This window comes from Camelus bactrianus, chromosome 36 (assembly GCF_048773025.1).
Source record: "Camelus bactrianus isolate YW-2024 breed Bactrian camel chromosome 36, ASM4877302v1, whole genome shotgun sequence".
In the NCBI taxonomy this organism is placed as follows: domain Eukaryota; kingdom Metazoa; phylum Chordata; class Mammalia; order Artiodactyla; family Camelidae; genus Camelus; species Camelus bactrianus.
In genome coordinates, this window is record NC_133574.1 from 5164236 (window position 1) to 5190182 (window position 25947).

Sequence of the window (25947 nt, forward strand, 5' to 3'; positions counted from 1 at the left end):
GAAATACAGCTCATAAAGGAGGGATTAGTGAATTTGTACATCCCCCCTTTTTATGCAGGTGGTAACCTAGGCGTTTTGCATTTGCAATCTGCCTTGATCTAGATATATTCTTGTAAGGCAAGGTTTGTTTTTTGTTTTGTTTTGTTTTGTTTTGTTTTTAATTGAAGTATAGTCAAGTTTAGAATGTTGTGTTAATTGCAATGTTTTTTCTTTTTAATTTTTAATTAATTTTTATGGGGTAATTAAGTTTATTTTTTGTTTCATTTTTTTATTGGAGATACTTGGGATTGAACCCAGGACCTCGTGCATGCTACGTATGTGCTCTACCCCTGAACTGTACCCTCCTCCCCAGGGCGAGTTTTCTTATCCATTATTTTGCAGCATAGGAGTTCAAGTAAATTGGAGTTGAAATCCAGATCTTTCGATCCCACTGTGGTTCTTTTCATTATATTCTGCTGAGGGGTTTGGAAGCAGTTCCTTTGTTCATTCATTTATTCAGCATTTTTGAGCATCATGGCCTGGCTAGATGTTGGAAACAGAAAACAAGAAATGACCCTTTTCTGCAGGGGCTGGAACTTAGACCAAGAGCAGGATAATGTGATCCTGGCTACGGTAGCCATGTGCAGACTCTGAGGACAGACTGTACCCCCAGGTTTGTTTGGGCTTCCCTTGCCTTCTGGCTGGTACACACAGGTCACCGTATCCCAGAGGGGTCTGCAGCCCACAGCATAGCGTGTACCTCAGTGTCCTCTCCCCTCTTGGCGAGCCTGCAACATGAGCATTGCTGACTATGTGCAGTGTGCTGAGGACCACCAGACTCTCCCCATGGTGGTCCAGCACGTGGGGATTATCTTGCAGAAGAATCTCTTATGCATCTATAAACAGATATCCTCAGTGAGCCAGGTCAGGCTGTGCGGCTTCCAGCAGTCATTCTGTATCTGCTACAGGTACCACTACCCACACAAGAACGAGTGGGTAGACTTCAAGACCCACCGAAGGGTCATGGGCCTTGTCACCATCACTGACCACTTGGCCAAGGACTGGCTGCAGATCGAGGAGCTCCCTGTGCAGAGGAGCTGTGTGGCAACATGCAGGACGATTCGTGGCTCTTCATCTTTGTGCTGAAGGGCGAGCTCACAGAGCAGCTGCGCACTGATGTGGCCTTGTACCCCAGCTACGAGGACTGTGGGACGGTGGAGAAGAGGATCAAGGACTTCATCGAGTCGCTCTTCATCGTGCTCGAGTCCGAGCACCTAGACAGGGCCACCAACAATTTTGGGGACAAGATCCCCCTCCTCTGCATCCCATTTGAGAATAAGGACATGGTGGGACTGCACACAGCCAGCAGGTAAGCCTACGTGGAGTCCCGGCCGCCCTGGCTGTGTGCCTGGGTTGCTTCCCTACGTCCAGAAAGGGATCAGCAAGAAGGGGAGCTGTCTTGCAGCCAAGGGGGGAGGGAGATGCAGCCTGACGGCTTTCACAGTTTTAAAAATGAATTCATCTTTAGTTCAGAGAGATCCATTTAGGGTTAGTTTGGATACTTACTCCCCCTTTCCAACCAAGACCCCTGGTGGGACCCCTGGAGTTGCTGTCCAATAGGGTAGCCACAGCCAAAGAGGCTGGGAGTGCTGGGGAGGAGGCTGCTCTAAGCTGAGACGTGCAGAAGGTCAAATGGACATCAGACACTGAGACTTGTCTAGAAAAAAGAATGTAAACTATCTTGATAATTTCTATATTTACTACATGTCAAAATGATACTATAATACATATTACATTAAATTAGATCTGTTCTTAGAATCACTTTAAAGTGTTTGTTTTCCTACTTTTTTAAATGTGGCAACTGGAAAACTTTCTTTGTGTGACTCTCATTGCATTCCCGTTGTCCTTGGACAGTCTCATCCATTTGATGTATAGATTAGGGGCTGAATCCCTAGACGCAGCAGATCGAGGCACTAGCTGAGCTGGGGCTGGAGCCCATGTCTCCTGCCTCCCAGGCTGTTCTTCCTGCCCGACAGCCAGCATGTCAGGTAGGACATCAGAAACACCGCCAGGGATTTCCGAAGGAGCTCCTTATGCAGGGGAAGGCGTGTCACGGAGTATGGGACAGAGTATGGAAAAGTTCATTCTTACTTTGTCCCTGTGATTAGGTCAGTGGCCCCACTTTGCCCCAGAATTGCAGACGAGCTCTTCTGGGCCATCTGCCCCCTCCGCCACCCTCTGCTCTGCTTCCCTGTGTGGCCATCGTGCCGTCCCTCGGGCAGAAGAGGGCGAGATGCCTTTGCTGAGAGGTGGTCCCCTTTGCTGCGGAGAGAGAGGGAAGCTGTGTCCTCCGGCCTCGGGCCTCGGGCCTCGGGCCCTGAGTCTGCTCTCCCCGTGCTGGAGAGCACGCAAAGCGGTCTCATTAGGTGACAGTTGGTGGTCCTTGCACATCCTACCGGGCCAGCTGTAGAGTCGAGGCTCCGTAATTCTTGGACTTATCTAAGGTCAGACCATACTTTCTGGGTTTTGGTAAGTTAGAGGAGAAGACACCAGAGAACTGACAAAAAGAATGTCCCAGCCAGCCCTGCGAGTGAAAGGCACAGGGGACTAGAGTCCCACCTGCGTGTGGTGCCTGGCAGGCTCTGGATGAATTTTCAGTTCCTCCCCGGACATGCCTCTATGGCTTAAGGAAATGGTGAGACATGTTGTGGCCATGATGTGTTCTTGTCCTCGCAGGGCTCTGTGATCTACACACCTAACTCCCTCTGCTCCTTGGGGATGAGGTGTCACATTTAGGGTCCTGGGAACTGCTGAGGGCACAGCTGCCAGCACCAGGCCACTAACAGGCTGGCTCTGTTCACCTCACCTCTCACCTCCTGCTGAGCCCCCAGGCGTTAGGTGAGAGAGGTACATTGGTGATGCACTAAGGTGGGGCTGCTCATGCGCACAGTGCTGCAGCATCAGCAGGGACCATACTCTCCCCATGGACAGACTGGTGGGTGAGCGGTGGAAGCCTGGAACCCTGCTCAAGCCCCCTGGCCAGTGCCTCCTCTTTTGTCATAGGAGGCACTGGTGACATTTTTGCTCAGCAACTGCTTGGCTATGAGTCTGCGGACCCACTGGAAATTGCCAGCTTGTTTTTGCCTTTTGAAGTCTGTCCTCGGGATTTGGCAGAGGAGCTAGTTTCAGGACAGTGTGCTTAGTGCATAGTGATTGACACTGTCACCATTGTTTACCCAGAACCTCGTCTACCAGACACAGCTCTGGGCATCAAAATACAGCAGCACATTAAACCTCCCTCCTGTTGGATCTGTCTGTTCTGGTACCAGAAGCACTCGGCCAGCATCTGAACGTCAGTGAGGTAACGCAGCCAGTGAGCTCCAGTCAAACAAGTTCTCCTCCCATCACTTTTACTCCATTGTTGCTTTTATTCCATAGTCACCCAACTTTTAAAACAATGCTTTGTTGCAGGAGCAGAGCCTAATCCTCTCCTGCTACTCTTGGTGGGAGTGAGCAAAACTGTCAAGCCTGAAATGCGACCAAGTATTGTAGATCAAAAGCTGTCGAGGTGCATGTAGGTGGAGTTTTGGTTTGGGGCGCTGACGACGTTGGGGTCCCCATGGCAGTGACGCTCCCCTCAGGCCTCTGCCTTCCCCGGAGCAGGAGGTGAGGGTGGGTCTCTCTCTCCCCCATCTCTAGCCTCATCACACTCACGTAAATTCTTATATTCATGCTGTCAAAATTATTTTGGTTGTTGTGTATTTGTAACTTTTGCTTGTTCCTCTTTTCCTTTTACTCTCGTACCACCCTGTGAGCATGCTCTTTGGTCTGAAAAGGTGGGTTGTGCACACCCTGCATCGGAAATACCTACATTTCACTTCGTGCTGCCTCCATCACTTTAAAAAGCAAAAACTTAACAGCTGCCTTGATCCATTTATTATCCTAGTCATCCTATTATTTTCTAAAATTTTGGAATTTTTGCTTTGTTAACCCATCACGCACTGGTGTTTGATACCTGTTAAAATCCTTGCTTGGAGGAGCCTGTTTGGTCCTCCTTATATTGGTGACAAATGAGCCATTATTAATTTTGCTTATTTGTGTGTTTTGAGGAAGTGAGATGCGAATTGATTTAGGTGGCTTCTGAGGGAAGTTTTTCATGGGTATTTTCACTTGGAAAGTCAAAGTCTGCAGTACCTTGCTTGATTCTGTCTTTTACTCGCACGCGGTTCCTGGCCGTCGCTGTGTAATGAATCTGACTGGGCTTCTGGGCCGGCGGTCACAGGGGAGGACGTGGCCGGCTAGGGGGGTGAACAGCCCACAAGGGGCGCAGTTGGAGGAAGCAGTTTTCTTTTGCTTTTGCCTTCCCCATCCCATTTATTTTACTTTGCCTTCATAAAGGAGCAGAAGTGGGTCTAAAATCCATGTCACTCTTTTGTTCCCTTTATGACACTGGTTTCTCTGAGAATCAGGAAAATGTGGCCTTCTGCTAAGTAGCTGGTTCACTTGGATCTGGTGGACACAGGGACCGCTAACGGGGACCGTAGCTTCCTCTCTGCTTCAGCCAGTGGGCATTCAGAGCAGGGTCTGTGGTTTGCTTAAGCAGCTGTGCAGGCCTCCCTGCACCAGCCTTTACTTTTAACCCATGTTGGCAGTAAATAGCTGACTCCGTGTCTGTTGCAGTTGACGTCCCCCACTGACGGCCGTGTCGTTAGTTTGCGGTAGTGAGACTCCAACACCCAAGTCAGCCGTGAAGGGAGATGCTTTGTCCGACCTAGGACCTTGCATTTTCACCCCCCAAGCTGGTTCATCTCACCCGGGGGAAGGGTTGGGTTTGGCCACCACCGTCATGCTGGCCATGAGACCTTGTTTCTCCTTTCATGCTCTGGTCCAAATGTGGACACCTCACCCTTCACTGACTTGGTCTCACTTGAGACAGGCCAGACTTTCTGAAAGAGTCCATCACATTCTCGGGGGGAACAGAACAGAAGTAAGAGTCGCAAGTAGAAGGAGTCTAGGCTGTCCGGGTTGGCAAATGCAGGCTGGGATCTGTGATTCCCGGGCTGTGCCCTGGACACAGGCCTTTCTCGTGGCTCCCAAGAGCCCAGGGGTCAGAGTGAGGACAGCCTTGCCTGGGTTCCTCCATCCTCATCTGTTCACTGGCAAGTGTGTCTGCTTATTAGGAGCTCCCCCAGACCTCGGGGCCTTCAAAACTCAGACCATTGGAGAACCTTGAGTCCCTTATCCTGGGCCTCCTGTGTGAGAATCCAGTGCCTTCTGAGGTGACCGGCGGCAGGAGATGCCTCCCCCTCCAGGGAGCACCCTTCGGAAGTCTGTGACTCAGTGCACCTTGCTGTGAGCTTGTGGGGTTCCGGCCGTGGTCTCTGCAGAACCACACTTGAGATGGGCTTAGCGACGGAAATGACAGGACTAATATTCCAGGCCAGGGCTGGAGGGAGGGAACAGGTGAAATTGAATGTGACTTCAAACACCTAGGTGGGTGCTGGGTCTGTTACTAAAATGGGGAGCCTCGGAGGTACCTGCCAGGAATAGAATTCCAGAGTAAATGGTGGACATGAGACATTTTTAAGATGCCATTTGTCATCGAAGTTAGGACTTCAAAGAGGCACTGGGGTCTATGAGCCTGGGTCTGAGGTGAAGGAGCTGGACTAGAGATACACGTTGGGAGTTGTCATTCTTAGCTGGTGTTCACAGCCGTGCACGTGGATTAGCTCATCTTGAGAGATGCAGGCTAAGGCTGAGGGGGGACAGGGCTGTGCCTCGGTTGGAGGAAAGCCCAGACCATGCAATTTTGTTGTGTCAGTCAGCGGCGTTTGTGATTTTCAGAGCAATGCCATTTATCCTTAAGGGGCCGGGGGGTGGGCAGGGCCAGCCAGGAAGAAATCTGAAGGGAGGGTTGTGGCCACGTGTTCGCGTCTTGGGACGATGTAGAGGCTGCAGGGTCTGGGAGGGGATACTAATCAGAAGCTAGAGTTGGAGTGGGGAGTGGGGAGAAGGTAGTCACACTCACCTGTGAGGGAGGGAGGGAGGCCTAGGGAGTCCCCACCCTACCAGACTCGCTTTCCAATGAACAGAAGGCAATCAGACAGAGGATCTGAGGTGAGAAGTTATGGGCGCTGGGAGAGGAGCCAACCTGGAGAATGGTGCTTGGACAGTTCTGGAATAATCTCCCTGCAAATAGAGTTAAAAAAAAGTCAGACTCTTAAGAACAGTGATAGTGACTGGGGAGGAGACAGTTCTTTTTCTGGCCTCCTAAAGGTAAGGCATGTATCCGGGGATATACAGAAGATTCGGGCAGTCTATTCTGGGGGCTTGATCCTTACCAGGGTGAACAGTGCAAGTTTAAAGTTGGAGAAGGGCAGCGGAGGGAAACTAGCCAGGCCCCGTGTCAGGTACCAGTTGGCAGCCCTACTTGCGTGTTGCATTCACCCCCATGCCTCCCAGGTGGGCGGTGGCAGCACCCTTTTGCAGATTGGGAAGCCTTCTCAGAGGGGTTAAGGAATTGGTCCGTTTAGTGGCTAGTAAATGCTGTAACAGGATTCAAGCAGGGCCTTGTCAGACTTCAAGGGCATGTTTTCTCTACTAATTCTGTACCTCCATGTTGTACGTGGAATGGTGAAGTGGGTCAGTTTTGGAGCCTTTCAGAAAAAGTGCGATTTAAGTGCCTCAGGACTGTTTCACAAAGCTCAGTGTTATTTCACGGTTCGGAAGCACCACAGTGCTTTACGCCCCACAGAGGTAAGGTCTTACTCCTTTGACGATGACGTGGTTGCAAATGACGTACAGGTGCAAAACCAGAGTTAGCAGCTTCTGAAGGGAAACTCTCCAGTTCTCCCTTTCTTCCACGGGATGTAACTGTGCTGCAGCGTAGGCCTGAGCTTTCCATATGGACTGAGTGTTTGATATCCGAAGTTAGCATAAAAAGGTCAGATGAAGAAAATCGAAGTTGACAATTTATTTTTGGGTTTCATTAGACAAGATATACTATCAGTTAATGGCCCATATAGCAAATGAAATTGAGTACAGAACATTGCATTTCTTCCTTTCTATTTAGAGTTCTCTTACAGCATAAGGCTGCCTGCTTTGGAACATCAGCTCCTCCACCAGGGTGCTGTCTTTGTGTTGGTGTGATTGCATTTACACAGTGAATGTAATCTTGGCTTCCTCAGCCCCAAACACTCCAGTGCAGAATCACGGGCTGTAGCCATCTCTTAGTCATGCAAATACTTCTAAAATTATATGATGCCAGAAAAGAAAGAAGAGAGAGAGAGATTGCCTTTATCAAAATTCCTTTCAATTCTAACTGCAAAGTGTTGTTGAGCAGCTCTGGTTTCCTTTGGATATGAATATATACATTTCTTTGCATGTAACCTGGGTTTTGGACTAGAACATCAAGCTCTTGCTGTCCACAGGCCACAAAAATAGTAGCCAAATTGCACACGTGTGAAATATTTTATTCTTTTTCTGAGAAATAATCCTTGAATTTGGGACTTCAGATGTGATTTTTGCTTTTTGCTTCTCCCACCCGTCTTGTAATCTCTCACTCCTTCCCACGTGGACTCCAATAGGTCGTGGTCCCAAAGGAGCAAGCAAACACCCAGTTGGTCACCATGCAGTGGTGCTGTAGAGGGAGCCCTGCCAAGACCTAAAGGACATCATCAGAGAGGACTTCCTGGAAAAAATGGGCTCTACATTCAGTTGTGAAGACAGAGTAAGGGTCAGCCAGGAGAGGGAATCAAGAGGATGGCTCAGGTGGCAGGAGCAGCCAGGCAGAGGCCTGGAGGCTTGTGGGTGGGGACCCGGGGAGAGTGCCCTGTGTGGTCCAGGGTGGAGGGTGCCCTGCTGGGGAGGACACTGGGGAGGGCCTGGGGTGGAGGGCTTTGGAAGAGCTTGGGTTTTGCTAGAACTGACACAGGAGACAGTGAAGTGTGTCAGCAGGAAGTGACCCTCAGGACTGGTACTCCTGGTTTTGCTTCTGATGCTCTACAGAATGAAGGGTTCGGGATGGGAGATAGCAGCTCTGTCTGTCCCTTTGAGACCCACCCCTTCATTAATTTATTCATAACTTGTGCCCTTCTGAGTGTGTAGGGGAGAGGGATGGACCCACTGTAGTAAGCAAATCGTACTTGCCTCTTGCGAGCTTAGCTGTTTCAGAAGTTGACCCAGCGTAAAATGTTCTAGGAACACAGCAGGGACACCTAACTAAAAGTGTGGGGGTTGGAGGCAGGGAAGGCTTCCTTTACATACAGTGAAAATGAGCCTGGAGGCAAGTGGGAAGAAGCAGGTGGTCAGGGGGGCCCTGAGGTCACTGGGGACCTGGGTACTGCAGTGATGCTGGGCAATTAGGGGCAGGGGGGCTAGAACTCTACTAGGGAACCCCTGAAGGGCTTGAAGCAGGGGAGTGATGTAATCACATTTGTGTTTTGGGAAGGCTGCTCTGGCTGTGTCTGTGTGTGTGTGCAGTTGGGAACAAGGGGAGGGTGCCACTAAGTGAGAGGGTCATTAGAATACATTTCACAGGCTGGGAGATGAACAGTGGGAGACGGGCTTTGGGGCTGCCTGGGGACGGCAGGGGCAGTGCAGATGCAGTATCTCCTTATGGGGAAGGCTTGTTAGTGGGGCCGCCCTAGCGGCACCTTGTGGCTGGAAGAAAACAGATGGAGGCCTCCAGGTGGACTTTTCTCTTCTCTCCTTCCCTGTCTTTTGTGATGATCTTAGCTTAGCCAACATTTGGAACAGAAGAGCTAAGTTCCAGGGTAGCCCAGGAGTTTGTTGAGCTCGTTCGAGTGAGATCTGATAGGATTTATGTGTGTGTTGAGATCTGCACGTTCAGTTAGCTAGAAATGCCCCGTCTTTTGCATTTCCATAGGGGTTTTTATTCTTGATATAAATTGCTTTCTTGGTGAGAGGAAATTGAATACAGCTACTGTTTTTCTCAAAAACAAAATCTTATCTTTAAAGAAATTTTATATTCAAATAATAGGAATATTTAAAAATGGTAAAGAAAGGTTTTGGTGTAATTTCTTTGGTTTCTGAGTTAATGTGGTGTTAGAGCCTTTGCATTACTTTATAGCACATCCATGTCAGTATTTAAAGAGCTGTTAGTGAGCGCCCGAGGCCCCACCTCTCAAAGCATCACTAAAGCTTGCTCTGAAATAGTGAGGTCATAAAGGTCTTTTTTGCAGAATCCAAAAAGTTGGTTTATAATATGCAGCATAGCTCTATTTAGAAAATAACAAAAGGCTCAAAATTAAGAAATTGGAACATACTTGATTTTTTTTTAAAGCTGAAACATAAACATTTTTGTGCTAATGTTGCGACTGGAAATTTTGGAAAGAAAACTCCTACAGTAATATTATGTATGTGAAATACATATATGCCTTTCATGTTTGAAAAATAACTACGCAGTATTTTTCGAAGTCAGGACCATTCCAGCTCAGATACTGGCAGTGATGGTTGCTGGTTTTCAATGGCAGAGTCTAAATTTGCCTTCTTTGCTTTTTTTTTTTTTTTTTTTTGTAGTGAGAGGGTTGAGTAGTGCTTTGCCAGCATGCTTTCAGGGCAATTTTGGGGCCGATGTCGTGCACCAGCAGTGAGACATTTCTGTGCATTTTACTTTCTGGACATCACCTGGCCGGGACGCTTTAGGACTCCCTGGTCCATCACCATTTGTCCTGGAGCTGTCAGAGACAGTGAATGACTTTCTGTGACTTGGAGGTAAGGTGATCTGATGCAGATGATCAGATGTGTAGTTAAAGTGCTGTTACTTGAAATAAGAGGAAACCTAGAAAAATGGCTCTAAAATACAGGATGAGGGAGGAGAATTGTCTGAGCTGCCTGCAGTGGGGAAACTTCTCAGGTGACTCCCTCACTGTGTATCCTGTCACACTCCCTCACAGCCCTGCACAGCAGTCCTTCTGAAGCAAGCATGCACTTTCTAAGAAACGTGCTGAATTTCTTTGTGCCTCTGTTTGTTGGCCTTTTTTAAAAGCACATCTTGCCCTTTGCTTAAATGCCATCCCTGCTAGTCACCTCTGACACATATTGTTCCGGACCTCATCCGTATATAGCTGCTAAATTGATGAACAGAATGTAGTATCTCCATGTAGTGGAATATTATTCAGATATAAGAATGAAAAAAATGAAAAAGAAAAAAAAGGGGAAGATGAAAACAGCCACCTGCTCTTGGAACTCCACCCTGACTGCTCAACCCGCCCTTTTCCCTTTGAATCCCCACCACTTATGCTCCACTCTACTCTTTTTGATAGTACTTACCACCTTCTGATAAACTTTAATATTTAAAAAAAAAAACAAAGAAGATGCAGATACCACTTCAACATGGACAAGCCTTGATAACAGCATGTTAAGTGAAAAGAACCAGACACAAACTGCCACATATTGTTGATTTCAGTGATCTGAAATGTCCAGAATAGGCACATGCAGAGGCAGAGAGCAGGTGTTGGTTGCAAAGGGCTGGGCGGAGGGGGGGTGGGGAATTACTACTAGTGGACAGGGGGTTTCATTTGGGACGATGGAGTGTTCTGGAAATAGATGGTGGTGTGGACTGCACAACCATGAGTGTGCAGCAGACTACTTAGCGCTGTCTCTGGGAGTGCCTGTTGTTGGGGCGGCTTTATTTTGTTCTCACCTTGCAATGTGAAGAGTCTTCTTGTGCTGAGGCCGTTCTACTCGTGTGAGTGGTGAGACTCAGAGACTTTGCAGAGTCATGTTTCTTTTTCCCCCTTGCTAAGCGTAGGCAAAATAGGTTTAAGCCTGAGAAATTGCTCCATCTGCAGAAATGTCTTTCAGTTTGTATGGCGTAAAAGACTTGAGAGCTTTTTAATCATTGAAGACAGTCTGTGGAGGGAAACAGCCAGTGAAGCCTGGGTGAGTCCCGGAAGAGCCACGCTTCCCTCCCTGACACGGGTGGGGATTTCACCCCCGTTCAGGCATTGAAGGGCCCTGACCCGTGAGCGGAGTTGACAATCGTGAATATTTATGTGTATCTGCTGCTTCATCTTGGATATTAATTACAAGCTGAGTCAGTTTGTGGCGGCAGCCTCATCCTACATCAGGAATTTATAGTATCTGCTCTTTGAGGCGAAGACCGGACAGACTTGATTATTTAAGTCTCTCTTGAATTGTATCTCAGATTACTTTGTCAAAAGCAAAACAGCAGAAATACAGATGTCCTTTAATGCTGATGTGACCTGAAGTAGGTTTAGTCTCTGTGCCTTAGTGGCCTTATCTGCGGGTGGGGAAGATGATAACAGTGCTTCCCTCAGAGGGGCTGGTGAGGGGGGAGTGAGAAGCACAAATGGAGGACTTACACAAGATGCTCATGAATGACTGGATTTAATGATCTCAGCCTGGTGAGGCCTCAAGGGCAGAGATGTCAGAACAGAGTAGTCCCAGCCAGAGCTCTATCCATGTTGGCAGCTGTGATTATGATCCGTATCACCACTGTGGGTTATCAGGTAGTTTTAAGACTTGGTAATATGAATTCATGAATAATGTTAAAAGACTAGACATCTCAGATCTGGTTTACATAGTTTTCAAGATTTCCTCTGAGAAAAGGGTGTCTTTTTTCCCCAACTTAAATCTGAGTTGAGTCTGCAAAAGAATTCTGTAGTCCTCCATCTTTGTGCTTTAATTCTCCATTTCTTCAAAAAACGTTTTTAAATGGAGTTACTGGGGACTTAACTGAGGACCTCATGCATGTTAAACACGTGCTCTCCCAACTGAGGTATAATCTCCCCCCTATTTTTTTTAACTTTACTTTGTTAGTATTCAGAGTTTAGAGGCCTCTAATTCTTTTTCTTGAGATTTGTTCATGAACCTGGAAGTCTATAAATAATGGGCAATACTTGGCTTTTTAAAAAAATCAATAGAACATTCTGCAATCCATCCAAAAGGAAAAGCTCATTGACTTAAAATGTTTCTCCTTTATGGTGATTTCTACTTTTTAATCTAGCTTAATTTGTTAACAGCCGTCCTCATCATCATAATGACCAAATTCGCCCTGAATGGGCACCGACCAAAGACTAAAATGCTTTCCTCATGTTTTACTTTATAGCAGGTGTTTGGGGGTAGGTATCTGTGTCTCCTTTTTCGCAGCTGAGGGATTGAGATATGGGGCAGCTTGTCCCAAATCACATGAAGCTGGTGGTGGCAGGCTCAGAGCTGGAACCCAGGCTGCACAGGATGCCTTCTCAATTGCTCCTCTAATCAGCCTCCTGATGAGTGGTTTCCCAAACCCCTGTGAGTCCATAAATGACCAATTTTAGTGATCTCAGCCTGATGAGGCCTTCAAAGGAGAGACATCAGTGAGAATGTGAGACAGAGTGGCATAAATTAAAATTATACATTTTCACAAATGTTTTATTCTCGGCTAATGACTTAAAAAGTTTGTGTTATTTATTCTAGAGTTCTGCAAGCACTAAAAACAAAATATTAAAAATGATTATAATGCAAAAGAAAAGTGAGCTCTGAAAGTCCAACCACTGCTAATGACTCATTGATTGTTTTTCTCTAGTGGTGCTTATTGAGAGAAAAATTTACAAAGTCTGAATTGGTTTTATGTAGTTTTAGTATGAAAGAAAAAATTGTCAGTGAATATTGAAAGTAAAATCTTGACTCTTTTCTTTCCTGATGATGTATATGTAAGTTGTTTTTCATGGCTTAAGTACATTTCCTCATTTGTAAAATTTGAGTAATGCTGTTTAACTTGTCTTGACTGTGAGAGTTAGACGCCTTGTATACAAAGCACCCAAGAGGTGCTCAATAAAAAAATGTGCTGTCACAATGACAGTTTAGGAGAATCAGCTCTGAATACTAAAGAGGGTGGCTTATTTCTGATACATATTCGATATGTATATATATGATATATATGAATATTATTTACAGTAATAAATATTCAGTTGTTTTTTAGTGCAGTATGAAGTTTTGATGAAATGAATGTCATTCTTGTAAGATTGTGACTAGTTACATTGCCTTAAACAGACAACCTTGAAGATTATTTACACTGAATGTGTATTTTTACAACTCAGAATTCATATTGCCGTGTAACCATCCACTAGAACTTTTAAATTTGTAGGAATATGACCAGAACCATTAATTTAGAAAAATCAACATTAAATATTTTCAGGAAATAAGCTTATCTCTGTTGAGATTGAAGAAAATTTTGATTTTTTTCTGTACTCTTAATAGGTTTTAAAATATCAAAACATTGATTTGACATGTCACTTTTTAAATGGAGGGAATAAAGCTCAAGCTGTTTTAATACACAAATTAATCTTTTTGCATTTCAACAAAATGATATGATTTCCTGACTCTTTGGGAAGACTATTTTGCAAGACACTTAGATTACCTACTTTTGGAAAAATGCAGAAGTGACTTTTATGAATATAGACCTAGTACAGATATGTTGGCATCTGACATAGTGCAAGACATGAGGACTAGGAGAGCTTTGTTGCTGATTGCCAGGAGGACAGATCCCAGGTCTCATTCTCCCCTCCTGTAAAATGAAGAGGCTGGACTGGATTCTTTCCTCTTTTAAGATGAGTTTCCATATGCCTATGTCTTTTGTTTATATTCAGGAGCATTATCAATTTCAGATTAAATGCTGAATACCACTCTCTTCCCCGAAGCGCAATTCAGTAAGTGCTAGATAAGCTTTCAGTTATGTGATTATTCTTTATTTCTTTTTTTAAATTTTATTTTATTGAGTTATAGTCAGTTTACAATGTTGTATCAATTTCCAGTGTAGAGCACAATTTTTCAGTTATACATGAGCATGCATAAATTCGTTGTCACATTGTTCTTCACTGTGAGCTACCACAAGATCTTGTATATATTTTCCTATGCTATACAGTATAATCTTGTTTATCTATTCTATATATACCTGTCAGTATCTACAAATTTCAAACTCCCCATCAGTCCCTTCCCACCCTCTTCCTCCCTGGCAACCACAAGTTTGTATTCTATGTCTATGACTATTTCTGTATTGTATTTATGTTCATTTGTCCCTTTTTTTCTTTTTTAGATTCCACATATGAGTGATCTCATATGATATTTTTCTTTCTTTTTCTGGCTTACTTCACTTTGACATACTCCAGGGACATCCATGTTGCTGCAAATGACATTATGTTGTCATTTTTATGGCTGAATAGTATTCCATTGTATACCACTTCTTCTTTATCCAGTCATTTGTCAATGGATATTTAGACTGTTTCCATGTCTTGGTTATTGTAAATAGTGCTGCTATGAACATTGGGGTACAGGTGTCATTTTGAAGTATGATTCCCTCTGGATATATGCCCAGGACTGGGATTCCTGGGTCATAGGAAGTCTATTCCTAGTCTTTTCAGGAGTCTCAATACTGTTTTCCACAGTGGCTGCATCAAACTGCATTCCCACCCCAGTGTGGAAGGTACCCTTTTCTCCACAGCCTCTCCAGCATTTGCCATTTGTGGACTTTTGAATGATGCCCATTCTGACAGGTATGAGGTGATACCTCATTGTAGTTTTGATTTGCATTTCTCTGATAATTACTTATACTGAGCATTTTTTTCCTATGCTTATGGATCATTCATATGCCTTCATTGGAGAATTGCTTGTTTAGGTCTTCTGCCCATTTTTGGACTGGGTTGTTGTTTTTTTCTTACTAAGTCATATGAGCTGCTTGTATATTCTGGAGATCAAGCCTTTGTCAATTTCATCTTTTGCAAAAATTTTTTTCCCATTCTGTAGGTTGTCATTTTGTTTTACTTAGGTATCCTTTGCTGTGCAAATCCTGTACAATTAATTAGGTCCCATTTGTTTATTCTTGCTTTTATTTCTATTGCTTGGGTAGACTGCCCTAGGAGAACATTTTTGAGATGTATGTGAGATAATGTTTTGCCTATGTTTTCTTCTACGAGGTTTATTGTATCTTCTCTTATGTTGAAGTCTTTAATCCATTTTGAGTTTGATTTTCGTTTCTGATCCTACAGGCAATTTTTGTGTTGCATCTTTCCCAGCAACCTGGAAAGGCTTTTTAGCCATAGGTGGCGCTGTTGCACCTTCTTACAGTCTTAATTTTCCTGTTTGTAAAAGAAGGCTTAAACAACGTTATTTTATTTTGATTTCTTTGCTTAATGCTTCAGGATAGCACAATGTCCATTGTGTCTGTCTACCTGGAAAAATTATTCTACTTAGATCTTACTTTTATTCTGTCATCTCACTGTGAACATTTCAGTCTTGCTGTGCAAAGAATGGCAAAATCGGACTTTTTTTCCAGTGTTAGAAACCAGTGAGCCAAGATTTTATTAAACACCTAGAAAGCGGCCTCTGGGGCACCTTAAAGCTGAAAAGTGTACTGAGTTCCCTGAGTATTGACCCCGCCACTGTGTGTTAATTGGGAGGTGATTTGGTATATATAGGAAGGGGTGTAGATTTGTTTGCATGCACGCGCTGCCATTGAGCTACGTGAATTCGAGTCAGTTCGTTCTGTTTTTCCCTCGTCCGTGTGATGGGGATGCTCATAACTGCTTTGTAGAATTGTGAGAATTAGAAATTATGTAAAGAGTTTAGCACAGTGGGTATCTCAAGAGGGCTCATAAACTTTAGCTCCTCTTTTGTATGAAGCCATCATTTTATAGTCTTTGGCAATTTCTAAGAAATAGGAAAATAAGAAAGCTGGTTTTATGATGAAAGATATTTGAAGAGGTTCCACAGTTCCTATACTCATAATTTAGCATCAGCAGAGTCAGGAGCATTACACGGTCACCCTGAACCAACATTAAGCCACAGAATTTTTTGTTAATTAGTATACATTTGGGCTTAAGGGGATCCAATACTTATACACATGTTTTCTCCAGCAGCCAACTGAGAGATGACACAGAAAAGCAGGCAGGCGATTAACATCTCCTATATTACTGAGGAAGCCATGTTCTCCATGACTTCAGGGCTGTGGGAAAATGGGTGTCATGGTACTGTGTCCCAGAACTAGAGACTCAACCTGTCCCAGGTAGCTCTGGGCCACAGCGAGCCTTCCCTTGAGAGGATCTGCCCCATCATGCACAGGGCTGTCCTGCCTTGGAGCTGAGCATCCCGGGTGCTTCCCGAGGGTGGCCAACAAAGGAGAGAAAAGAAGGTTTTCACATGCCCTGCTTGTCTCCCGGATTCACAGCTCACTCTTTTAGTGTGACAAAGCCTAGCTGTGGGCCAGGGGTCAGGGGTATGAAGGGAAAAGCACTCTCCATGGCCCAGTGGAGTGGGGAGGAGGCATCCCCTCCCTCAGTTTAAACAGGTGGTGGTATGGAACAGAAGGGTGCTCCCCAACAGTTTATAAAAGGAGAAATAAGGATTTCCTTTGGGACTTAGTTGAGCCGGGAAACACTGACGATGATTGGAAGGAAGACTTGTAAATCACTTTAATATTAAGTTAACATTTGTTGAGCACCAAAAATACGCTACATTCTTTTCTGAGCATTTTATAGAAATGAATCCTTCAATCTTCAAAACAAGCGAGTAAAAAAGGTTTGATTGTTATCCCAGTTTTACAGTGTGGAAATTGAGTCACACAGAGGGTAAGTAATTTGGCCAAGGTCACAGAGCTTGTAAGTGGCAGAGCTGGCATTTAAACCCTGGCTGTCTGGTTTCCAGGCTCCCAGAGATGGGCTGTGAGTGTTTAGAAGTATCTGCATGCCTGGGTCTCTGTAACTCTGTACATCAGTTACCCCAGAAAAGACAGGGGAAGTAGAGTTACACAGGGGCTCACAGTTGTGTCTCAGCCACTGTCCAGGAGAGTTCACCGTGATTAACATTGTTTTCCAGGCAGCATGTCTGTTTGTATAACATTGAGTTAACCTAGAAGCCCTCCCTGCATTGCTTCTGTCCATGCTTGCCATATGACCAACTGCCCGTGATTGAGCTGTTGAGGAGAAAATGTACTGATGGTTGAACTCTGATATTTCAGTCTGGTTCATAGTTTCATGTCTCCAGTTACATTAATAAGTTAAACGTCTGGTTTTCTTGCATCAGTTTGGTTAATGTGAGACCAGTCCATTGGAGCCCAGGGATGCTGATGGTATAATTTCTGAGCACGATGTGGCACTTCTACCCATGCAGACCTGGCTGGAGAATGTCCCCCTTCCTCACTGATTTCTCCCGACAGCAGCGTCCTCTCCCAGGCCTGCACGTGAGGCTGGGAGCTCTCTGAGTAGGCCAGTCAGAGGCAAACTCTACAAATCAGAAAATGATGAAGTACCTGGAAGTGGGTTTAATAGATGAAAAGGGCTTCCAGGTCATCCGATGGACTCTTCGAGGCCGTTTGTTGAAAAGCTGTCCACTGCTTGTGGTTAAGCTACCTCTTTGTTGTTGAAAAGTCTGGATTAGATGAAAGGATTATAAAAAGCAGAAAGGAGTGATTTCAGGTGGTCCATCCACACTGGTGAGAAGTGATGGTTGACCGCCTGTGTGAGGCATTAACAGAGTCTTACAAGCTTCATAAGACAGCTTTAAAAGCTCTGCCATCTGAATGCACTTCATTTGGGGTCTAGTTCATCACTGGTAGCGCTGAGAGAGCAAAGAATTGATGATGGCAGAAAGGACATGGAGGCATCAGAAAGGTCTCAGTCGTGTTCCCTGTTTAAAGGATGTGGCACAGTGTAATATATTTCAGCTGGTTATTCACTGAACAGTTTTGAGTGTTTTCTGGGACTCCCCAGTCCCCCAAGGTTCCATGCAGCTCGGTGTCCCCTCAGTGCAGTTCTGTCAGTGCTTGCCCTGGGCTGAAGTGGTGTCACGGGGAGCAGGACTGTCAGCATCCCCGGCTCCTCTGAGCTCCGTCTCCTCATCCGCAGTGCCGGGTTGCTCATCCGTGTCTACTTAGTAGGGTTGCTGAGAATCACATGTGATGGTTGTCAGGTGTGATTTGTGGTTGTCCCTGTGTTCGGCATATAGTCAGTATTTGATAGACACAATTGTTTTTGTTTTTTGTTTTTATTATACTTGTGGCTCCTAGATTGCAGTGGTTTTTAATCTGCATTTTTTTTATAACTTTATTCTTATATATAAATAAGCACTTATTTTTATTTATTTTTATGTATCTACTGGGGATTGAAGCCAGCACATTGTGCATGCTAAGCAGGTGCTCTACAACTGAGTAATGCCCACCCTCCTTGTCTGCACTTAAAAATAAACATTGTAATACACAAAATAGCTCTTAAACACCATCATGGGACCTAGTCTCTGTATAGACAATAGAACACGTATTCTATTTCAATAAGGATAAATGTTGGGGCATATCTTTCTGAATCTGTTAATGGGCTTAAAAACGATCATAGCTAGTGATAAACACGAGTCTTGGATCCAGTACTTCTTAGGGTCTGCTTTGCCATCATGGGAAGTTACATTCTACAGAGAAGGCAAATTGAGTCTCATTGATAATTGGATGATTTAGCAGATGATCAAGGCTTTCAAAACCTGACAGTTTTGTATTTTAAACTAACTGCAAAGTTATCTTCAAGAAGTTGGAAGTCCTAAGCTTGTGAAGTGCCCAGTAATTCAGTGTGTATGTGTCTGTGTCAGTGTCTGAGAGAATGTGTGTGTGTGATTTCAGGAAGGTAGAAATAAGTTCCATATTGCCTTCTGATACATTTCTTCTCCAGTTTAAGGTGTAGGCATATATTTACACAAATAAACTGATATTCTATTTTTATTTGGCATATTGGTGAGAATACGAGGTTCTCATACTTGTTTCAGAAGGGTTGGGGAGCATGAGCTTAGGAAATGGGAGGAGATAGAGGCAGGGAGGTTCTTTACTCTTTGTGCAGGATGAGAAACAGTAGCTTTTCTTTTTTCTTCTAAAGCAAACTGGCACTGAATTGTAACATACTATTACTCAGAATTGCTTTTCTGATCAGATACGAGTGCCTCAGAGTTTTCAAGGCAACATGAATGATGAAATGTGTTTTAGCAGTTATCTTTAAAAGTAGTTTTATTTTTCAAGTAAAAGGCTACATCCTGTTCCTTCTTCCAGAGGTACAAGAAGTTCTCATTGATCTATGTACATAATCTATGTGCTTAGTTTCTTTGGGTTTTTTTTTTTAAGTGCTTGTTTCATTGTGGTTTGAATGAATGTTTAAAATTTCTGAATTTTTATCTTTAGAACATGCTGATTTATCAGAACTGTTAAAAACCTGATTGGTCTTTGGTCCTTGTTTGGTGGGGCTCCCTGTTGACTTCTGTTGTCTGTTAAAGAGGGAATCTCTTCCTCTAGCCTGCAGATCATTAAGTGAATGGTTTGCAGTGTGCCTTTAAAACTCTTTGAATGCATTGAGCATGTTTGTCCAGTGAATTTTGAGTTGACTCATAGTAATGACTTTGCATTGATTCTTTGGCTTTTCCTCCTCTCCACAAGAATTTGAATTCTCTGTTGCATTTTGTATATGTGTTCTTCACAGGGGAAGAAATTTTGCTTTATTTACAGAGGTGAATTTTATTATTCCCTCTGAATGCCTTCTGTAATTAATACAGCAAAAAATCTGTTATTGCAGTGCTTAATTATTTCATAAACTATTTTTTGTCTTAATCAGAAACAATGACAAAGAGTGATAATAAAAAATATGAAAACCTTCCTTCCTTTGAAGAATAGAAATCAGGTGGTCAGGCTCACGCATGCTTTGTGCCTGACACACTCTCATGTCTTTGTGTATCATGATTCGGAGATGGAGCTGCTTCAGGTTTGTAGATTTTTGTTTGAACATTTTTGTTGAATTCTTTCTCCAGGCTGATGTTTCCTGTTGGGTTTGTGGAAAGCGTAGAAGAAGGGAAACAAATGCTTTGTTTTGTTTTCAGGAAGCCTGAGTTTCTGATGAGAAAAGAGTTGAGGGTGGTCTGAGGAACAGATACTCCCTCTCCTCCCAGCTGAAATCGATGAACAATGAAATCAATTAGGTGTATCGGTATTTGACCAATAGATTTCAGCGAGCCCAAACTGGCTAGTTATGCCCAATGGAAAGTACTGAATTCACCTGCAGAATTAGGTGCTTTACCAAGTAGAAGCAGCTTAGAGGAATCAGAAAAATCAGTCCTATGATGAGATATAAAAAGAACATAATATCTTTTATTTCTGAAACTTTTCTATGTTAAGTTGTGTAGAGATAAAATTAAGTTTCAAGCACCAGGAGTTAAGAGTGTGAGTGGTTCTGTGGAATCGTTATTCAGGGATGTGCCTAGACCCTGTTAGAGTGGCCGAAGCTGGCAGGAAAAGACCCAGACCCAGGATTTGTCATCCCAGGGTGTTCTCCATAATGGTTCCATGTGGGAGCCCATGATTGGTTTAACAAATTATAACAGACCCCAGCCGCCTGTCAACTTTAAGAAGAAAAAACTGTGCTTAATAACTGCTTTGCAAGCAGGCGCCTGTGCATCCTCATTCCTGTCTCCTTGACTTAAAAAGAAGAGACAATTCTTTGCTTGCATAGTTGAGGTTTTAGATAGCATGCTGCTCGTTGCAAAGCAAGGACCCAGGCCCTCAGCTATAAACGCTGCGCTTGTGTGCTGTTAGATATTCAATTATCCCCAAAACAAGGACCTGGCTGGTCTGGTGGTCTGCTTTCTAATGAACATATTTAAAGAATGTATCTTGTCCCCTTCACCCCATGACTTCCTTAAAGATAAACTAAGCCTTTGTACTCAGTTTGGATTCTACAATCTCTATCTCATTCTGCCTTTCCCCAAGATCCTGCTTACTATCACACAACTCTTAATGACTTTTTCCTTTGATTATACTCAATAAATATGAGAGCACTTGAGAGGCTCATGGAGTTGGCTCCCTACTCCCTCTTGCTCTGTTAACTTTTTCCACATTGTCTTGAGTAATTCATTCCGTGTCGGTAAGACTTCTGCCAGCCAGTAGCCACAGTTCCAAGTGAGAAGGATGCAGGCTTTATCTCTCCTACCCGAGGTAGTGAGAGGAGAGAATTGAGATTTGCTCCCCCGTGGTCCCTTCCTGCCCCAGGGCCACTCCAGTTCACCTGCAGCCTTCCGGCCTCTGCTCACAGAGCCTCTGTCCCAGGACTGACTGCAGCCCGTTCTTCCCTTGTCAACATTTCCTGTGCCTTTCAGAAGTTGGTCTCTTCTCTGCAATTCAACCATGGCAGATGTGATGGTGGCCAGCGTGCTGGTGGGCAGTCACCTGGGGACAGCCAGGAGCCATGCTGATTCTCCTGAGTCTCTCATTCGGGGTTACAGAACTGTCGAGCACCGGAGGAAGCCCATTCACGTGAGGCCAGCACAGCATTGCATCACTTTCATTTTATTTTTGAAATTTCAGTGGAGAAATTATTTGTAGCAAACTGTTCCAGATTTTCGGCAGCCTGCTTTCCTCACCACTGTCTCCTTGTTGGCTCTGGTGCTCGTTTTAAGAACCAGGTTTCTTCTCTAGTCATTTGTAGCAGCTGGGCTTGCCGAATCCTTGATCTGCGTTTGAAGCAGAATTCTTCTTCGTGATGTCAAACTGATTTCCCTTGTCATTTCTGAATATTTCGTGTACACTCAGCAACTGTTTCAAGTGAACTGCTCTTGTCCAATTTCGGTTAACTCACATTTGCTGATCTGCTGCTTTCATGCTGAGGGCAGTTTCTTCTTCCTGTAATAAAAGTTAGCAATTTGCATTTACTATTGGAAGGTACTGGTCCAAGGTGCTTTTGTTCTTAACAGTTTTAATACAACTCACCGATTAAAATGTACTGCGGTTTTTACTCTATGCCGAGAATTGTGCAACCCAGTCAATCTTAGAACATTTTCATCCCCCCATTAGGAAGCCCCATACCCATAAGCAGTCATTCCCATCTTCCCCATCCTCCCCCATCCCCAGGGAGCCACTCTTCTCTCTCTGTGGATTTGCCTGTGCTGGACATTTCATGTAAATTGAGTCACTTCATGTAAGTGGAACCATCTATTGTGACTGACTTCTTTCACACTGAGTAACATTTTCAATGTTTGTCCACGTTTGTCCACGTTGTGGCCTGTCCCAGTACTCCTTGCTTTGCTATTGCTGAATAATATTCCACTGTATGGCTGGGTCCCTCTGTTTACCCATTCATCACGTGATAGACATTTGGGTTGTTTCTGCTTTTTGCCTGTGATGAATAATCGTGTCATAAACATTCCTGTAGGAGGCTTTATGGGGACATTTGCTTTCAGTTCTCTTACGTGTGTCCCCAGGAAGCAGAATTGCTGGGTCATTCAGAAACCAAATGTTCAACTCTCTGAGGACCTGCCAGGCTGTTTTCCAAAGTGGCCACTCTATGTTACATCCACACCAGCAACTGCTGTGAGCTCTGCTTCCTCTGTGTCATAATCTTTTTTTGATTATAACCTATTGTAGTGAGTGTGAAGCAGTTTCTACTAGTGGTTTTGACTTGGTTTCCTTTACAACTAATGATATTGAACATCTTTTCTTTGTGCTTATTGGCCATTTTTACATTTTCCTTTAAAAATAACTTTTCAGATTCTTTATTCATTTTTTAATTGAGTTGCGTTTTTATTGTTGAGTTGTTGGAGCTTTTTTTTTTATCTTGGAATTACAAATTCCTTATCAGATAAATGATTTCACAAAATTTTCTCCTGTGTGTTGTTTTTTCACTTTCTGGATGGTGTCCTTTGAAGCAAAGTTTTAAATTTTGATGAACTCCAGTTTATCTCTGTTTTCTTTGTTCCTTGTGCTTTGGGGTCATATTTAAGATATGAGGTATTTTATTTAAACTTTTATATATAAAATAACTGAATTCTTAGGACCATTCTAGGGATGGGTGTTGTTGTTGTCCCGAGTCTATGGATGAAGAGACTGAGATGCAGAAAATTTCCGTGAATATCAGTGTCACAGCTACCCAGTGGTGCTGTGGGATTTCAGACCCTCTTGTTTGTCCCCAGCATCTGTGCTCTTCACCACCATGCTCTACTCCTTCCTGGAATCGTTAATGAAAGTATTTCGTTCTTTGATTTCTTGTTAGTTTTTTTCTCATTGGGGACCTCATCTTCTCATTTTACTTGCAGAGCTCAGTGTAGGTTTATTTTAGGTCTCGTATAGGCAGAAGCATTGTTATCAGGTAACATTTTTATTACTCACTCTGCAGTGATGGCTGTTGCTAGTTGACCTAATCAAGTCATGCTTAAGTCTTTCCTGCTCATGACACTAACAGCAGAGCCATGACTTACAGAATGCTCAAAGAAGAAAGTACTTGATTGATTTTATTTTGCTAACCAATCAAATAAAAACCCCAGAGTTGCCATAGATTATAAGCCCTCCAGAATAGGGTCAATTGTCTTCCTTGTGTTTCATTTGTTTGGTCACAGTGTCTGGTTAGTGCCTTGCTGTCCAGCAGTATTGTTAGGATACGGTGCTCGTGAATTATTGTAAGGACATACTGTGTTGTTTTCCTAATTATTGACAATAGACTGTGTTGTTCATTTGATAAGGGAAAGGATAACATAAAATACTGCTCAGATCTATTTTAAAATTAAGCTTGGAAATTTGAGAAGATTTCAAGGAACCATACAAAGATATTTTTCACTAATTGTAGATCTATCTTTGACATATTATGGTTACATAGCAGACTCACTAATCAACTAGATTTGACAAGAGGGGTGTATTATTGATTATTTGTTTTAGTTGAAATATTCTACCTGGGATAAAGTAATCAGTGCCCATAAATGAACAAATGTAACTTTGTATTTCTATGCAACATGGGAGCAGACTTCATACATTTATATATACTATACATGGGTGTGTGTTTTAAACTGTCTTTCAGTGTTTTTATAGTTTTTCAGCAATGTTCTACCTTTAGAATTCTTCTAAGAAAATCACTCCCGTATCTAGTGCAGTTTGTACTGTGTTTCCTGTCTTATGCATGGAATCCCACTGTCCCCTCTGTGAGGAATTTCCTCTCCTACTGAGTTAGTAGCAGAGCTACAGAGACTGGGATTTCTAGGCCTTTGCTCTCCATGTGTTGGAAGTTGTGTGTCAATCACGATTTTCCCTTTCTTCGGTTTTCATTGTTCAATTAGAATTTTTGAAAATAACTATTAATATGTTGCAGCAGTCTCCCTAGATACTTGATGTGTTTGTGCTTTCCAGTTTTCAATTTATGAAAAATGTAAATGCACTCTTGTTTTTAAGTAGTCCTTTTTCACTAGGTATTTATTTACCTCTTTATAGTTAATTTTTTCCCCCAATGAATGAATCAGTGTGCATGTTTTAAAAGATACATTACTTTTTATTTTCTTATTGTAACAGTTATATTCATTGTAGGGAATTTACAAAATAAGGAATACCACAGTAAATAAGTTAAAAAAGGCCTGTAATCTCACCTGGAGATACAGTTGTAAGTTTTGAAATTGAGAATTACAAGTCCTCTCACGTTGTTCTACTTTTTCAAGATCAATTTGGTTACTGAGACCCTCGAATTCCCATATGATTTGTAGCAGCAGCTAGTCAGTTTCTGCAGAGGAGCCCGCTGGGATTGTGATCGAGACCACATTGAATGCACGGATCACTCTGGGGTGAACTGCCATACCAAGAGCATTGTCTTCTGACCCAGGAATATGCGTGGTGCGTCTGTCCATGTATTTAGGTCTACTTTAATTTTTTCAACAATGCTTTGAGTTTACAGAGTATTATTTTACTTTTTTTTTGCCTTTATACTGAGGACAAGTGTGTAAGGCACCGGGATCAGAAGTGTATTTGAGCCCCGCCCCTTGCTGCCACCATGGTCTCTGTGCTCTTGCTTCACCCTCTGTACAATCTTGCACAAGTAGGACCTCAGTAACTCTCTCTTGAATGAATGATTATATGATTGTTGGATGATGCTTGAGAGTCCTTGTGATGATTTTTTTCCCAGCCTTTCCCCACTTCTTAACTATGCCCTTCCCCTTCTTAAACTCCAGTCTTTGTTTCAGACTGCCTGTGGCATTGATTTTTCTTGTTGTAGACTCTTCCTTTCACTGGTTCACGATAATGTTACATGTGGGCTGTGGAAAATTGCTAGATGTCAAGAAATAGCAAATCCATTGCATGCTAGTATTTTTAGAGTTTGGTAATCTTTTATCGATTGAAATTAAATCAGGCTGATCCCCTGAGCCCTCCCGTGAGCTCTTTTCGCCTTCCTACAGGTGATACTGCTCTGGTTGCTGCATGTGCCCTTCCCCAGCCTTGGTTTTGGAGTTGAGTAAGTCACCATCAGTGGAGCCCTCTCTTTAAAAGATGAAGAGAACATTTGCTCCTTCTCCCTGGTTGGGGACTTAGATGAGACGAGGTACCAGATAAAAATGGAGCCCCACCTCATTCTGACCCCGGCTCGTTCCGTTCCTCTCTCCAGGGGAAAAGAGTACAATTCAATAGTATAAAGATTGATTTTGAGCTAATGAGACAGACAAGACAATCGATCATTTATTAAATATCCTTTCATGCCAGAAACAAATGTATTATACACACACAAAAAGCACATAAAGCATGGTAGTACTGTGGTTACAATTGTGAGTCTGAGTTCAAGTCCTGCTCTGGAGTGACCAGTCCTGTGAGATGGAGAACTGGTAGGTCGGCTTAGCCTCTCCAGGACTTGTTTTCTGTCCTGCAGAGATGGGGCTGGCTAGGCGTCCCTCCCCCGTAAAGGTGCTGTGGGGTGTAAATGACGCACGTGGGCAGCCCGAGCACAGCTGCTCATTCCTCGTAAGTGCAGGATAGCATAGCTTTTGCGGTGATGGCTTTATGACCACCCCGTGTAGACTCTCAGTGCTCCAAAGGGATGCTTTGTGGTTTGGAGTTGGGATTCTCATTTCTGTAAATACCGAAGGATTGTGTTATTGGGCCTTGCTGATTTGAATCTATTCTTTAGAAAGCATATACTGTAGATTTTTTTTCAAGCATGCATGATTTTTTCTTTTAATATTTATAGTTCTACA

General features: G+C 43.5%; 1 pseudogene; it reads left to right on the top strand.

Annotated features, from left to right (window-relative positions):
• The first annotated feature begins 774 nt into the window (after positions 1–774).
• The window catches only part of LOC141576079 (trafficking protein particle complex subunit 9-like), a 65210-nt pseudogene continuing 40037 nt past the window's right edge, over positions 775–25947 (top strand).